Here is a 15,766-nt window from a genome sequence, read left to right as displayed (position 1 = left end):
AACGCATTAATTAGCAGAGGATGGTTTCGATCCATCGACCTCTGGGTTATGGGCCCAGCACGCTTCCGCTGCGCCACTCTGCTTTCCTTTTGTGGCGGTTGAGTTTTAACCTGTATTTCTCCGATTTCACACCAATTTCTTGTTTTTCAATGACTGGGAAATTTAGGCAAAATTGAGCTGACTTGCAAATCCCAGAAGCTTATCATAACAACTTCCATACTGTAATGCTGACAGAGAGGGATCTTTTCCAACTTCCTGCTCTGTTTATGGCTAGAAACTCCAAGTACCAGGGACTAAACATGGCAGTGGTGGGATTTGAACCCACGCCTCCAGAGAGACTGGAGCCTAAATCCAGCGCCTTAGACCACTCGGCCACACTACCTCCTTTCCAACCCATCAATGTCTGTAGCGACACCGAAAAGACACATTATTGTACGTCAAATATGAAGAGCAAGAATTTCCCAGGTGTCTTCCCAAACATTCAGCTTTGGCCACCATTGATACTGGCTTTTGGGTCAGGGCAGGATGTCGCTGGGCAACTCTTGGTAACAGTCTACCACATAGAGAAGGCCTGAAGAACTTATTAATTAGCAGAGGATGGTTTCGATCCATCGACCTCTGGGTTATGGGCCCAGCACGCTTCCGCTGCGCCACTCTGCTTCCTGTTAATGGTGTTTGAGTTTTGAACTGTATTTCACTGATTTCACACCAATTTCTTGATTTTCAATGACTGGGAAATTGAGTGGACTTGCGAAACCCAGAAGCTTATCATTTCATTCTGTGATGGGAGTCAGAGAGAGGGATCGTTTACAACTTCCTGCTCTGATACCAACTGTAGGGTTAGTAACTCCAAGTAGCAGGAGCTTAATTTGGCAGTGGTGGGATTTGAACCCACGCCTCCTCAGAGACTGGAGCCTTAATCCAGCGCCTTAGACCGCTCGGCCACACTACCTCTCCTTGAGCCCATCAATGTCTGTAGCGACACCGAAAAGACACATTATTGAACGTCAAATATGAAGAGCAAGAACTTCCCAAACATTCAGCTTTGGCCACCACTGATGCAGGCTTTTGGGTCACTGGCGTATGTTGCTGGGCAACTCTTGGTAATAGTCTACCACATAGAGAAGGCCTGAAGAACTTATTAAGTAGCAGAGGATGGTTTCGATCCATCGACCTCTGGGTTATGGGCCCAGCACGCTTCCGCTGCGCCACTCTGCTTCCTGTTAATGGTGTTTGAGTTTTGACCTGTATTTCACTGATTTCACACCAATTTCTTGATTTTCAATGACTGGGAAATTTAGGCAAAATTGAGTGGACTTGCAAAATCCAGAAGCTTATCATTTCATTCTGTAATGGCAGATACCCAGTGTAGGGCTAGAAACTCCAAGTAGCAGGAGCTAAGATTTGGCAGTGGTGGGATTTGAAACCACGCCTCCTGAGAGACTGGAGCCTTAATCCAGCGCCTTAGACCGCTCGGCCACACTACCTCTTCTTGAGCCCATCAATGTCTGTAGCGACACCGAAAAGACACATTATTGAACGTCAAATATGAAGAGCAAGAACTTCCCAAACATTCAGCTTTGGCCACCACTGATGCAGGCTTTTGGGTCACTGGCGTATGTTGCTGGGCAACTCTTGGTAATAGTCTACCACATAGAGAAGGCCTGAAGAACTTATTAAGTAGCAGAGGATGGTTTCGATCCATCGACCTCTGGGTTATGGGCCCAGCACGCTTCCGCTGCGCCACTCTGCTTCCTCTTAGTAGTATTTGAGTTTTAACCTGTATTTCACTGATTTCACACCAATTTCTTGATATTCAATGACTGGGAAATTTAGGCAAAATTGAGTGGACTTGCAAAACCCAGAAGCTTATCATTTCATTCTGTGATGGGAGTCAGAGAGAGGGATTGTTTACAACTTCCTGCTCTGATACCAACTGTAGGGTTAGTAACTCCAAGTAGCAGGAGCTTAATTTGGCAGTGGTGGGATTTGAACCCACGCCTCCTCAGAGACTGGAGCCTTAATCCAGCGCCTTAGACCACTCGGCCACACTACCTCCTCTTCAACCCATCGGTGTCTGTAGCGACACCGAAAAGACACAGTGCCGATATCCAAAATTATTGAACGTCAAATACTAATAGCCAGAAGAAGAGAAGAGATGTCCCGAACAACGCATTAATTAGCAGAGGATGGTTTCGATCTATCGACCTCTGGGTTATGGGCCCAGCACGCTTCCGCTGCGCCACTCTGCTTTCCTTTTGTGGTGGTTGAGTTTTAACCTGTATTTCTCCGATTTCACACCAATTTCTTGTTTTTCAATGACTGGGAAATTTAGGCAAAATTGAGCTGACTTGCAAATCCCAGAAGCTTATCATAACAACTTCCATACTGTAATGCTGACAGAGAGGGATCTTTTCCAACTTCCTGCTCTGTTTATGGCTAGAAACTCCAAGTACCAGGGACTAAACATGGCAGTGGTGGGATTTGAACCCACGCCTCCAGAGAGACTGGAGCCTAAATCCAGCGCCTTAGACCACTCGGCCACACTACCTCCTTTCGAACCCATCAATGTCTGTAGCGACACCGAAAAGACACATTATTGTACGTCAAATATGAAGAGCAAGAATTTCCCAGGTGTCTTCCCAAACATTCAGCTTTGGCCACCATTGATACTGGCTTTTGGGTCAGCGCAGGATGTCGCTGGGCAACTCTTGGTAACAGTCTACCACATAGAGAAGGCCTGAAGAACTTATTAATTAGCAGAGGATGGTTTCGATCCATCGACCTCTGGGTTATGGGCCCAGCACGCTTCCGCTGCGCCACTCTGCTTCCTGTTAATGGTGTTTGAGTTTTGAACTGTATTTCACTGATTTCACACCAATTTCTTGATTTTCAATGACTGGGAAATTGAGTGGACTTGCAAAACCCAGAAGCTTATCATTTCATTCTGTGATGGGAGTCAGAGAGAGGGATCGTTTACAACTTCCTGCTCTGATACCAACTGTAGGGTTAGTAACTCCAAGTAGCAGGAGCTTAATTTGGCAGTGGTGGGATTTGAACCCACGCCTCCTCAGAGACTGGAGCCTTAATCCAGCGCCTTAGACCGCTCGGCCACACTACCTCTCCTTGAGCCCATCAATGTCTGTAGCGACACCGAAAAGACACATTATTGAACGTCAAATATGAAGAGCAAGAACTTCCCAAACATTCAGCTTTGGCCACCACTGATGCAGGCTTTTGGGTCACTGGGGTATGTTGCTGGGCAACTCTTGGTAATAGTCTACCACATAGAGAAGGCCTGAAGAACTTATTAAGTAGCAGAGGATGGTTTCGATCCATCGACCTCTGGGTTATGGGCCCAGCACGCTTCCGCTGCGCCACTCTGCTTCCTGTTAATGGTGTTTGAGTTTTGACCTGTATTTCACTGATTTCACACCAATTTCTTGATTTTCAATGACTGGGAAATTTAGGCAAAATTGAGTGGACTTGCAAAATCCAGAAGCTTATCATTTCATTCTGTAATGGCAGATACCCAGTGTAGGGCTAGAAACTCCAAGTAGCAGGAGCTAAGATTTGGCAGTGGTGGGATTTGAAACCACGCCTCCTGAGAGACTGGAGCCTTAATCCAGCGCCTTAGACCGCTCGGCCACACTACCTCTTCTTGAGCCCATCAATGTCTGTAGCGACACCGAAAAGACACATTATTGAACGTCAAATATGAAGAGCAAGAACTTCCCAAACATTCAGCTTTGGCCACCACTGATGCAGGCTTTTGGGTCACTGGCGTATGTTGCTGGGCAACTCTTGGTAATAGTCTACCACATAGAGAAGGCCTGAAGAACTTATTAAGTAGCAGAGGATGGTTTCGATCCATCGACCTCTGGGTTATGGGCCCAGCACGCTTCCGCTGCGCCACTCTGCTTCCTCTTAGTAGTATTTGAGTTTTAACCTGTATTTCACTGATTTCACACCAATTTCTTGATATTCAATGACTGGGAAATTTAGGCAAAATTGAGTGGACTTGCAAAACCCGGAAGCTTATCATTTCATTCTGTGATGGGAGTCAGAGAGAGGGATTGTTTACAACTTCCTGCTCTGATACCAACTGTAGGGTTAGTAACTCCAAGTAGCAGGAGCTTAATTTGGCAGTGGTGGGATTTGAACCCACGCCTCCTCAGAGACTGGAGCCTTAATCCAGCGCCTTAGACCACTCGGCCACACTACCTCCTCTTCAACCCATCGGTGTCTGTAGCGACACCGAAAAGACACAGTGCCGATATCCAAAATGATTGAACGTCAAATACTAATAGCCAGAAGAAGAGAAGAGATGTCCCGAACAACGCATTAATTAGCAGAGGATGGTTTCGATCCATCGACCTCTGGGTTATGGGCCCAGCACGCTTCCGCTGCGCCACTCTGCTTTCCTTTTGTGGTGGTTGAGTTTTAACCTGTATTTCTCCGATTTCACACCAATTTCTTGTTTTTCAATGACTGGGAAATTTAGGCAAAATTGAGCTGACTTGCAAATCCCAGAAGCTTATCATAACAACTTCCATACTGTAATGCTGACAGAGAGGGATCTTTTCCAACTTCCTGCTCTGTTTATGGCTAGAAACTCCAAGTACCAGGGACTAAACATGGCAGTGGTGGGATTTGAACCCACGCCTCCAGAGAGACTGGAGCCTAAATCCAGCGCCTTAGACCACTCGGCCACACTACCTCCTTTCCAACCCATCAATGTCTGTAGCGACACCGAAAAGACACATTATTGTACGTCAAATATGAAGAGCAAGAATTTCCCAGGTGTCTTCCCAAACATTCAGCTTTGGCCACCATTGATACTGGCTTTTGGGTCAGCGCAGGATGTCGCTGGGCAACTCTTGGTAACAGTCTACCACATAGAGAAGGCCTGAAGAACTTATTAATTAGCAGAGGATGGTTTCGATCCATCGACCTCTGGGTTATGGGCCCAGCACGCTTCCGCTGCGCCACTCTGCTTCCTGTTAATGGTGTTTGAGTTTTGAACTGTATTTCACTGATTTCACACCAATTTCTTGATTTTCAATGACTGGGAAATTGAGTGGACTTGCAAAACCCAGAAGCTTATCATTTCATTCTGTGATGGGAGTCAGAGAGAGGGATCGTTTACAACTTCCTGCTCTGATACCAACTGTAGGGTTAGTAACTCCAAGTAGCAGGAGCTTAATTTGGCAGTGGTGGGATTTGAACCCACGCCTCCTCAGAGACTGGAGCCTTAATCCAGCGCCTTAGACCGCTCGGCCACACTACCTCTCCTTGAGCCCATCAATGTCTGTAGCGACACCGAAAAGACACATTATTGAACGTCAAATATGAAGAGCAAGAACTTCCCAAACATTCAGCTTTGGCCACCACTGATGCAGGCTTTTGGGTCACTGGCGTATGTTGCTGGGCAACTCTTGGTAATAGTCTACCACATAGAGAAGGCCTGAAGAACTTATTAAGTAGCAGAGGATGGTTTCGATCCATCGACCTCTGGGTTATGGGCCCAGCACGCTTCCGCTGCGCCACTCTGCTTCCTCTTAGTAGTATTTGAGTTTTAACCTGTATTTCACTGATTTCACACCAATTTCTTGATATTCAATGACTGGGAAATTTAGGCAAAATTGAGTGGACTTGCAAAACCCAGAAGCTTATCATTTCATTCTGTGATGGGAGTCAGAGAGAGGGATTGTTTACAACTTCCTGCTCTGATACCAACTGTAGGGTTAGTAACTCCAAGTAGCAGGAGCTTAATTTGGCAGTGGTGGGATTTGAACCCACGCCTCCTCAGAGACTGGAGCCTTAATCCAGCGCCTTAGACCACTCGGCCACACTACCTCCTCTTCAACCCATCGGTGTCCTTAGCGACACCGAAAAGACACAGTGCCGATATCCAAAATTATTGAACGTCAAATACTAATAGCCAGAAGAAGAGAAGAGATGTCCCGAACAACGCATTAATTAGCAGAGGATGGTTTCGATCCATCGACCTCTGGGTTATGGGCCCAGCACGCTTCCGCTGCGCCACTCTGCTTTCCTTTTGTGGTGGTTGAGTTTTAACCTGTATTTCTCCGATTTCACACCAATTTCTTGTTTTTCAATGACTGGGAAATTTAGGCAAAATTGAGCTGACTTGCAAATCCCAGAAGCTTATCATAACAACTTCCATACTGTAATGCTGACAGAGAGGGATCTTTTCCAACTTCCTGCTCTGTTTATGGCTAGAAACTCCAAGTACCAGGGACTAAACATGGCAGTGGTGGGATTTGAACCCACGCCTCCAGAGAGACTGGAGCCTAAATCCAGCGCCTTAGACCACTCGGCCACACTACCTCCTTTCCAACCCATCAATGTCTGTAGCGACACCGAAAAGACACATTATTGTACGTCAAATATGAAGAGCAAGAATTTCCCAGGTGTCTTCCCAAACATTCAGCTTTGGCCACCATTGATACTGGCTTTTGGGTCAGCGCAGGATGTCGCTGGGCAACTCTTGGTAACAGTCTACCACATAGAGAAGGCCTGAAGAACTTATTAATTAGCAGAGGATGGTTTCGATCCATCGACCTCTGGGTTATGGGCCCAGCACGCTTCCGCTGCGCCACTCTGCTTCCTGTTAATGGTGTTTGAGTTTTGAACTGTATTTCACTGATTTCACACCAATTTCTTGATTTTCAATGACTGGGAAATTGAGTGGACTTGCAAAACCCAGAAGCTTATCATTTCATTCTGTGATGGGAGTCAGAGAGAGGGATCGTTTACAACTTCCTGCTCTGATACCAACTGTAGGGTTAGTAACTCCAAGTAGCAGGAGCTTAATTTGGCAGTGGTGGGATTTGAACCCACGCCTCCTCAGAGACTGGAGCCTTAATCCAGCGCCTTAGACCGCTCGGCCACACTACCTCTCCTTGAGCCCATCAATGTCTGTAGCGACACCGAAAAGACACATTATTGAACGTCAAATATGAAGAGCAAGAACTTCCCAAACATTCAGCTTTGGCCACCACTGATGCAGGCTTTTGGGTCACTGGCGTATGTTGCTGGGCAACTCTTGGTAATAGTCTACCACATAGAGAAGGCCTGAAGAACTTATTAAGTAGCAGAGGATGGTTTCGATCCATCGACCTCTGGGTTATGGGCCCAGCACGCTTCCGCTGCGCCACTCTGCTTCCTGTTAATGGTGTTTGAGTTTTGACCTGTATTTCACTGATTTCACACCAATTTCTTGATTTTCAATGACTGGGAAATTTAGGCAAAATTGAGTGGACTTGCAAAATCCAGAAGCTTATCATTTCATTCTGTAATGGCAGATACCCAGTGTAGGGCTAGAAACTCCAAGTAGCAGGAGCTAAGATTTGGCAGTGGTGGGATTTGAAACCACGCCTCCTGAGAGACTGGAGCCTTAATCCAGCGCCTTAGACCGCTCGGCCACACTACCTCTTCTTGAGCCCATCAATGTCTGTAGCGACACCGAAAAGACACATTATTGAACGTCAAATATGAAGAGCAAGAACTTCCCAAACATTCAGCTTTGGCCACCACTGATGCAGGCTTTTGGGTCACTGGTGTATGTTGCTGGGCAACTCTTGGTAATAGTCTACCACATAGAGAAGGCCTGAAGAACTTATTAAGTAGCAGAGGATGGTTTCGATCCATCGACCTCTGGGTTATGGGCCCAGCACGCTTCCGCTGCGCCACTCTGCTTCCTCTTAGTAGTATTTGAGTTTTAACCTGTATTTCACTGATTTCACACCAATTTCTTGATATTCAATGACTGGGAAATTTAGGCCAAATTGAGTGGACTTGCAAAACCCAGAAGCTTATCATTTCATTCTGTGATGGGAGTCAGAGAGAGGGATTGTTTACAACTTCCTGCTCTGATACCAACTGTAGGGTTAGTAACTCCAAGTAGCAGGAGCTTAATTTGGCAGTGGTGGGATTTGAACCCACGCCTCCTCAGAGACTGGAGCCTTAATCCAGCGCCTTAGACCACTCGGCCACACTACCTCCTCTTCAACCCATCGGTGTCTGTAGCGACACCGAAAAGACACAGTGCCGATATCCAAAATTATTGAACGTCAAATACTAATAGCCAGAAGAAGAGAAGAGATGTCCCGAACAACGCATTAATTAGCAGAGGATGGTTTCGATCCATCGACCTCTGGGTTATGGGCCCAGCACGCTTCCGCTGCGCCACTCTGCTTTCCTTTTGTGGTGGTTGAGTTTTAACCTGTATTTCTCCGATTTCACACCAATTTCTTGTTTTTCAATGACTGGGAAATTTAGGCAAAATTGAGCTGACTTGCAAATCCCAGAAGCTTATCATAACAACTTCCATACTGTAATGCTGACAGAGAGGGATCTTTTCCAACTTCCTGCTCTGTTTATGGCTAGAAACTCCAAGTACCAGGGACTAAACATGGCAGTGGTGGGATTTGAACCCACGCCTCCAGAGAGACTGGAGCCTAAATCCAGCGCCTTAGACCACTCGGCCACACTACCTCCTTTCCAACCCATCAATGTCTGTAGCGACACCGAAAAGACACATTATTGTACGTCAAATATGAAGAGCAAGAATTTCCCAGGTGTCTTCCCAAACATTCAGCTTTGGCCACCATTGATACTGGCTTTTGGGTCAGCGCAGGATGTTGCTGGGCAACTCTTGGTAACAGTCTACCACATAGAGAAGGCCTGAAGAACTTATTAATTAGCAGAGGATGGTTTCGATCCATCGACCTCTGGGTTATGGGCCCAGCACGCTTCCGCTGCGCCACTCTGCTTCCTGTTAGTGGTGTTTGAGTTTTGACCTGTATTTCACTGATTTCACACCAATTTCTTGATTTTCAATGACTGGGAAATTGAGTGGACTTGCAAAACCCAGAAGCTTATCATTTCATTCTGTGATGGGAGTCAGAGAGAGGGATCGTTTACAACTTCCTGCTCTGATACCAACTGTAGGGTTAGTAACTCCAAGTAGCAGGAGCTTAATTTGGCAGTGGTGGGATTTGAACCCACGCCTCCTCAGAGACTGGAGCCTTAATCCAGCGCCTTAGACCGCTCGGCCACACTACCTCTCCTTGAGCCCATCAATGTCTGTAGCGACACCGAAAAGACACATTATTGAACGTCAAATATGAAGAGCAAGAACTTCCCAAACATTCAGCTTTGGCCACCACTGATGCAGGCTTTTGGGTGACTGGCGTATGTTGCTGGGCAACTCTTGGTAATAGTCTACCACATAGAGAAGGCCTGAAGAACTTATTAAGTAGCAGAGGATGGTTTCGATCCATCGACCTCTGGGTTATGGGCCCAGCACGCTTCCGCTGCGCCACTCTGCTTCCTCTTAGTAGTATTTGAGTTTTAACCTGTATTTCACTGATTTCACACCAATTTCTTGATATTCAATGACTGGGAAATTTAGGCAAAATTGAGTGGACTTGCAAAACCCAGAAGCTTATCATTTCATTCTGTGATGGGAGTCAGAGAGAGGGATTGTTTACAACTTCCTGCTCTGATACCAACTGTAGGGTTAGTAACTCCAAGTAGCAGGAGCTTAATTTGGCAGTGGTGGGATTTGAACCCACGCCTCCTCAGAGACTGGAGCCTTAATCCAGCGCCTTAGACCACTCGGCCACACTACCTCCTCTTCAACCCATCGGTGTCTTTAGCGACACCGAAAAGACACAGTGCCGATATCCAAAATTATTGAACGTCAAATACTAATAGCCAGAAGAAGAGAAGAGATGTCCCGAACAACGCATTAATTAGCAGAGGATGGTTTCGATCCATCGACCTCTGGGTTATGGGCCCAGCACGCTTCCGCTGCGCCACTCTGCTTTCCTTTTGTGGTGGTTGAGTTTTAACCTGTATTTCTCCGATTTCACACCAATTTCTTGCTTTTCAATGACTGGGAAATTTAGGCAAAATTGAGCTGACTTGCAAATCCCAGAAGCTTATCATAACAACTTCCATACTGTAATGCTGACAGAGAGGGATCTTTTCCAACTTCCTGCTCTGTTTATGGCTAGAAACTCCAAGTACCAGGGACTAAACATGGCAGTGGTGGGATTTGAACCCACGCCTCCAGAGAGACTGGAGCCTAAATCCAGCGCCTTAGACCACTCGGCCACACTACCTCCTTTCCAACCCATCAATGTCTGTAGCGACACCGAAAAGACACATTATTGTACGTCAAATATGAAGAGCAAGAATTTCCCAGGTGTCTTCCCAAACATTCAGCTTTGGCCACCATTGATACTGGCTTTTGGGTCAGCGCAGGATGTCGCTGGGCAACTCTTGGTAACAGTCTACCACATAGAGAAGGCCTGAAGAACTTATTAATTAGCAGAGGATGGTTTCGATCCATCGACCTCTGGGTTATGGGCCCAGCACGCTTCCGCTGCGCCACTCTGCTTCCTGTTAATGGTGTTTGAGTTTTGAACTGTATTTCACTGATTTCACACCAATTTCTTGATTTTCAATGACTGGGAAATTGAGTGGACTTGCAAAACCCAGAAGCTTATCATTTCATTCTGTGATGGGAGTCAGAGAGAGGGATCGTTTACAACTTCCTGCTCTGATACCAACTGTAGGGTTAGTAACTCCAAGTAGCAGGAGCTTAATTTGGCAGTGGTGGGATTTGAACCCACGCCTCCTCAGAGACTGGAGCCTTAATCCAGCGCCTTAGACCGCTCGGCCACACTACCTCTCCTTGAGCCCATCAATGTCTGTAGCGACACCGAAAAGACACATTATTGAACGTCAAATATGAAGAGCAAGAACTTCCCAAACATTCAGCTTTGGCCACCACTGATGCAGGCTTTTGGGTCACTGGCGTATGTTGCTGGGCAACTCTTGGTAATAGTCTACCACATAGAGAAGGCCTGAAGAACTTATTAAGTAGCAGAGGATGGTTTCGATCCATCGACCTCTGGGTTATGGGCCCAGCACGCTTCCGCTGCGCCACTCTGCTTCCTGTTAATGGTGTTTGAGTTTTGACCTGTATTTCACTGATTTCACACCAATTTCTTGATATTCAATGACTGGGAAATTTAGGCAAAATTGAGTGGACTTGCAAAACCCAGAAGCTTATCATTTCATTCTGTGATGGGAGTCAGAGAGAGGGATTGTTTACAACTTCCTGCTCTGATACCAACTGTAGGGTTAGTAACTCCAAGTAGCAGGAGCTTAATTTGGCAGTGGTGGGATTTGAACCCACGCCTCCTCAGAGACTGGAGCCTTAATCCAGCGCCTTAGACCACTCGGCCACACTACCTCCTCTTCAACCCATCGGTGTCTGTAGCGACACCGAAAAGACACAGTGCCGATATCCAAAATTATTGAACGTCAAATACTAATAGCCAGAAGAAGAGAAGAGATGTCCCGAACAACGCATTAATTAGCAGAGGATGGTTTCGATCCATCGACCTCTGGGTTATGGGCCCAGCACGCTTCCGCTGCGCCACTCTGCTTTCCTTTTGTGGTGGTTGAGTTTTAACCTGTATTTCTCCGATTTCACACCAATTTCTTGTTTTTCAATGACTGGGAAATTTAGGCAAAATTGAGCTGACTTGCAAATCCCAGAAGCTTATCATAACAACTTCCATACTGTAATGCTGACAGAGAGGGATCTTTTCCAACTTCCTGCTCTGTTTATGGCTAGAAACTCCAAGTACCAGGGACTAAACATGGCAGTGGTGGGATTTGAACCCACGCCTCCAGAGAGACTGGAGCCTAAATCCAGCGCCTTAGACCACTCGGCCACACTACCTCCTTTCCAACCCATCAATGTCTGTAGCGACACCGAAAAGACACATTATTGTACGTCAAATATGAAGAGCAAGAATTTCCCAGGTGTCTTCCCAAACATTCAGCTTTGGCCACCATTGATACTGGCTTTTGGGTCAGCGCAGGATGTCGCTGGGCAACTCTTGGTAACAGTCTACCACATAGAGAAGGCCTGAAGAACTTATTAATTAGCAGAGGATGGTTTCGATCCATCGACCTCTGGGTTATGGGCCCAGCACGCTTCCGCTGCGCCACTCTGCTTCCTGTTAATGGTGTTTGAGTTTTGAACTGTATTTCACTGATTTCACACCAATTTCTTGATTTTCAATGACTGGGAAATTGAGTGGACTTGCAAAACCCAGAAGCTTATCATTTCATTCTGTGATGGGAGTCAGAGAGAGGGATCGTTTACAACTTCCTGCTCTGATACCAACTGTAGGGTTAGTAACTCCAAGTAGCAGGAGCTTAATTTGGCAGTGGTGGGATTTGAACCCACGCCTCCTCAGAGACTGGAGCCTTAATCCAGCGCCTTAGACCGCTCGGCCACACTACCTCTCCTTGAGCCCATCAATGTCTGTAGCGACACCGAAAAGACACATTATTGAACGTCAAATATGAAGAGCAAGAACTTCCCAAACATTCAGCTTTGGCCACCACTGATGCAGGCTTTTGGGTCACTGGCGTATGTTGCTGGGCAACTCTTGGTAATAGTCTACCACATAGAGAAGGCCTGAAGAACTTATTAAGTAGCAGAGGATGGTTTCGATCCATCGACCTCTGGGTTATGGGCCCAGCACGCTTCCGCTGCGCCACTCTGCTTCCTCTTAGTAGTATTTGAGTTTTAACCTGTATTTCACTGATTTCACACCAATTTCTTGATATTCAATGACTGGGAAATTTAGGCAAAATTGAGTGGACTTGCAAAACCCAGAAGCTTATCATTTCATTCTGTGATGGGAGTCAGAGAGAGGGATTGTTTACAACTTCCTGCTCTGATACCAACTGTAGGGTTAGTAACTCCAAGTAGCAGGAGCTTAATTTGGCAGTGGTGGGATTTGAACCCACGCCTCCTCAGAGACTGGAGCCTTAATCCAGCGCCTTAGACCACTCGGCCACACTACCTCCTCTTCAACCCATCGGTGTCTGTAGCGACACCGAAAAGACACAGTGCCGATATCCAAAATTATTGAACGTCAAATACTAATAGCCAGAAGAAGAGAAGAGATGTCCCGAACAACGCATTAATTAGCAGAGGATGGTTTCGATCCATCGACCTCTGGGTTATGGGCCCAGCACGCTTCCGCTGCGCCACTCTGCTTTCCTTTTGTGGTGGTTGAGTTTTAACCTGTATTTCTCCGATTTCACACCAATTTCTTGTTTTTCAATGACTGGGAAATTTAGGCAAAATTGAGCTGACTTGCAAATCCCAGAAGCTTATCATAACAACTTCCATACTGTAATGCTGACAGAGAGGGATCTTTTCCAACTTCCTGCTCTGTTTATGGCTAGAAACTCCAAGTACCAGGGACTAAACATGGCAGTGGTGGGATTTGAACCCACGCCTCCAGAGAGACTGGAGCCTAAATCCAGCGCCTTAGACCACTCGGCCACACTACCTCCTTTCCAACCTATCAATGTCTGTAGCGACACCGAAAAGACACATTATTGTACGTCAAATATGAAGAGCAAGAATTTCCCAGGTGTCTTCCCAAACATTCAGCTTTGGCCACCATTGATACTGGCTTTTGGGTCAGCGCAGGATGTCGCTGGGCAACTCTTGGTAACAGTCTACCACATAGAGAAGGCCTGAAGAACTTATTAATTAGCAGAGGATGGTTTCGATCCATCGACCTCTGGGTTATGGGCCCAGCACGCTTCCGCTGCGCCACTCTGCTTCCTGTTAATGGTGTTTGAGTTTTGAACTGTATTTCACTGATTTCACACCAATTTCTTGATTTTCAATGACTGGGAAATTGAGTGGACTTGCAAAACCCAGAAGCTTATCATTTCATTCTGTGATGGGAGTCAGAGAGAGGGATCGTTTACAACTTCCTGCTCTGATACCAACTGTAGGGTTAGTAACTCCAAGTAGCAGGAGCTTAATTTGGCAGTGGTGGGATTTGAACCCACGCCTCCTCAGAGACTGGAGCCTTAATCCAGCGCCTTAGACCGCTCGGCCACACTACCTCTCCTTGAGCCCATCAATGTCTGTAGCGACACCGAAAAGACACATTATTGAACGTCAAATATGAAGAGCAAGAACTTCCCAAACATTCAGCTTTGGCCACCACTGATGCAGGCTTTTGGGTCACTGGCGTATGTTGCTGGGCAACTCTTGGTAATAGTCTACCACATAGAGAAGGCCTGAAGAACTTATTAAGTAGCAGAGGATGGTTTCGATCCATCGACCTCTGGGTTATGGGCCCAGCACGCTTCCGCTGCGCCACTCTGCTTCCTGTTAATGGTGTTTGAGTTTTGACCTGTATTTCACTGATTTCACACCAATTTCTTGATATTCAATGACTGGGAAATTTAGGCAAAATTGAGTGGACTTGCAAAATCCAGAAGCTTATCATTTCATTCTGTAATGGCAGATACCCAGTGTAGGGCTAGAAACTCCAAGTAGCAGGAGCTAAGATTTGGCAGTGGTGGGATTTGAAACCACGCCTCCTGAGAGACTGGAGCCTTAATCCAGCGCCTTAGACCGCTCGGCCACACTACCTCTTCTTGAGCCCATCAATGTCTGTAGCGACACCGAAAAGACACATTATTGAACGTCAAATATGAAGAGCAAGAACTTCCCAAACATTCAGCTTTGGCCACCACTGATGCAGGCTTTTGGGTCACTGGCGTATGTTGCTGGGCAACTCTTGGTAATAGTCTACCACATAGAGAAGGCCTGAAGAACTTATTAAGTAGCAGAGGATGGTTTCGATCCATCGACCTCTGGGTTATGGGCCCAGCACGCTTCCGCTGCGCCACTCTGCTTCCTCTTAGTAGTATTTGAGTTTTAACCTGTATTTCACTGATTTCACACCAATTTCTTGATATTCAATGACTGGGAAATTTAGGCAAAATTGAGTGGACTTGCAAAACCCAGAAGCTTATCATTTCATTCTGTGATGGGAGTCAGAGAGAGGGATTGTTTACAACTTCCTGCTCTGATACCAACTGTAGGGTTAGTAACTCCAAGTAGCAGGAGCTTAATTTGGCAGTGGTGGGATTTGAACCCACGCCTCCTCAGAGACTGGAGCCTTAATCCAGCGCCTTAGACCACTCGGCCACACTACCTCCTCTTCAACCCATCGGTGTCTGTAGCGACACCGAAAAGACACAGTGCCGATATCCAAAATTATTGAACGTCAAATACTAATAGCCAGAAGAAGAGAAGAGATGTCCCGAACAACGCATTAATTAGCAGAGGATGGTTTCGATCCATCGACCTCTGGGTTATGGGCCCAGCACGCTTCCGCTGCGCCACTCTGCTTTCCTTTTGTGGTGGTTGAGTTTTAACCTGTATTTCTCCGATTTCACACCAATTTCTTGTTTTTCAATGACTGGGAAATTTAGGCAAAATTGAGCTGACTTGCAAATCCCAGAAGCTTATCATAACAACTTCCATACTGTAATGCTGACAGAGAGGGATCTTTTCCAACTTCCTGCTCTGTTTATGGCTAGAAACTCCAAGTACCAGGGACTAAACATGGCAGTGGTGGGATTTGAACCCACGCCTCCAGAGAGACTGGAGCCTAAATCCAGCGCCTTAGACCACTCGGCCACACTACCTCCTTTCCAACCCATCAATGTCTGTAGCGACACCGAAAAGACACATTATTGTACGTCAAATATGAAGAGCAAGAATTTCCCAGGTGTCTTCCCAAACATTCAGCTTTGGCCACCATTGATACTGGCTTTTGGGTCAGCGCAGGATGTCGCTGGGCAACTCTTGGTAACAGTC

At 46.4% G+C, this 15,766-nt stretch overlaps 9 non-coding genes across 9 annotated transcripts; all 9 read right to left on the bottom strand.

The window, feature by feature from the left end:
• Window positions 1-300: 300 nt before the first annotated feature.
• trnal-uag (transfer RNA leucine (anticodon UAG)) lies at window positions 301-382 on the bottom strand. The gene has a single exon. It is a non-coding gene; the product is annotated as a tRNA-Leu (tRNA).
• Window positions 383-2,469: 2,087 nt separating this feature from the next.
• On the bottom strand, window positions 2,470-2,551 carry trnal-uag (transfer RNA leucine (anticodon UAG)). The gene has a single exon. It is a non-coding gene; the product is annotated as a tRNA-Leu (tRNA).
• Window positions 2,552-4,638: 2,087 nt separating this feature from the next.
• trnal-uag (transfer RNA leucine (anticodon UAG)) lies at window positions 4,639-4,720 on the bottom strand. Its single transcript has one exon. It is a non-coding gene; the product is annotated as a tRNA-Leu (tRNA).
• Window positions 4,721-6,272: 1,552 nt separating this feature from the next.
• Window positions 6,273-6,354, bottom strand: trnal-uag (transfer RNA leucine (anticodon UAG)). The gene has a single exon. It is a non-coding gene; the product is annotated as a tRNA-Leu (tRNA).
• Window positions 6,355-8,441: 2,087 nt separating this feature from the next.
• trnal-uag (transfer RNA leucine (anticodon UAG)) lies at window positions 8,442-8,523 on the bottom strand. Its single transcript has one exon. It is a non-coding gene; the product is annotated as a tRNA-Leu (tRNA).
• A 1,552-nt stretch (window positions 8,524-10,075) lies between these two features.
• On the bottom strand, window positions 10,076-10,157 carry trnal-uag (transfer RNA leucine (anticodon UAG)). The gene has a single exon. It is a non-coding gene; the product is annotated as a tRNA-Leu (tRNA).
• A 1,552-nt stretch (window positions 10,158-11,709) lies between these two features.
• Window positions 11,710-11,791, bottom strand: trnal-uag (transfer RNA leucine (anticodon UAG)). The gene has a single exon. It is a non-coding gene; the product is annotated as a tRNA-Leu (tRNA).
• A 1,552-nt stretch (window positions 11,792-13,343) lies between these two features.
• trnal-uag (transfer RNA leucine (anticodon UAG)) lies at window positions 13,344-13,425 on the bottom strand. Its single transcript has one exon. It is a non-coding gene; the product is annotated as a tRNA-Leu (tRNA).
• Window positions 13,426-15,512: 2,087 nt separating this feature from the next.
• Window positions 15,513-15,594, bottom strand: trnal-uag (transfer RNA leucine (anticodon UAG)). The gene has a single exon. It is a non-coding gene; the product is annotated as a tRNA-Leu (tRNA).
• Between the last annotated feature and the right edge of the window lie 172 nt (window positions 15,595-15,766).

Source organism: Scomber scombrus, chromosome 9 (genome assembly GCF_963691925.1).
Source record: "Scomber scombrus chromosome 9, fScoSco1.1, whole genome shotgun sequence".
Classification (NCBI taxonomy): Eukaryota; Metazoa; Chordata; class Actinopteri; order Scombriformes; family Scombridae; genus Scomber; species Scomber scombrus.
Note: the sequence above shows the minus strand (reverse complement) of the source record. Positions and strands in the feature narration are given on the sequence as shown.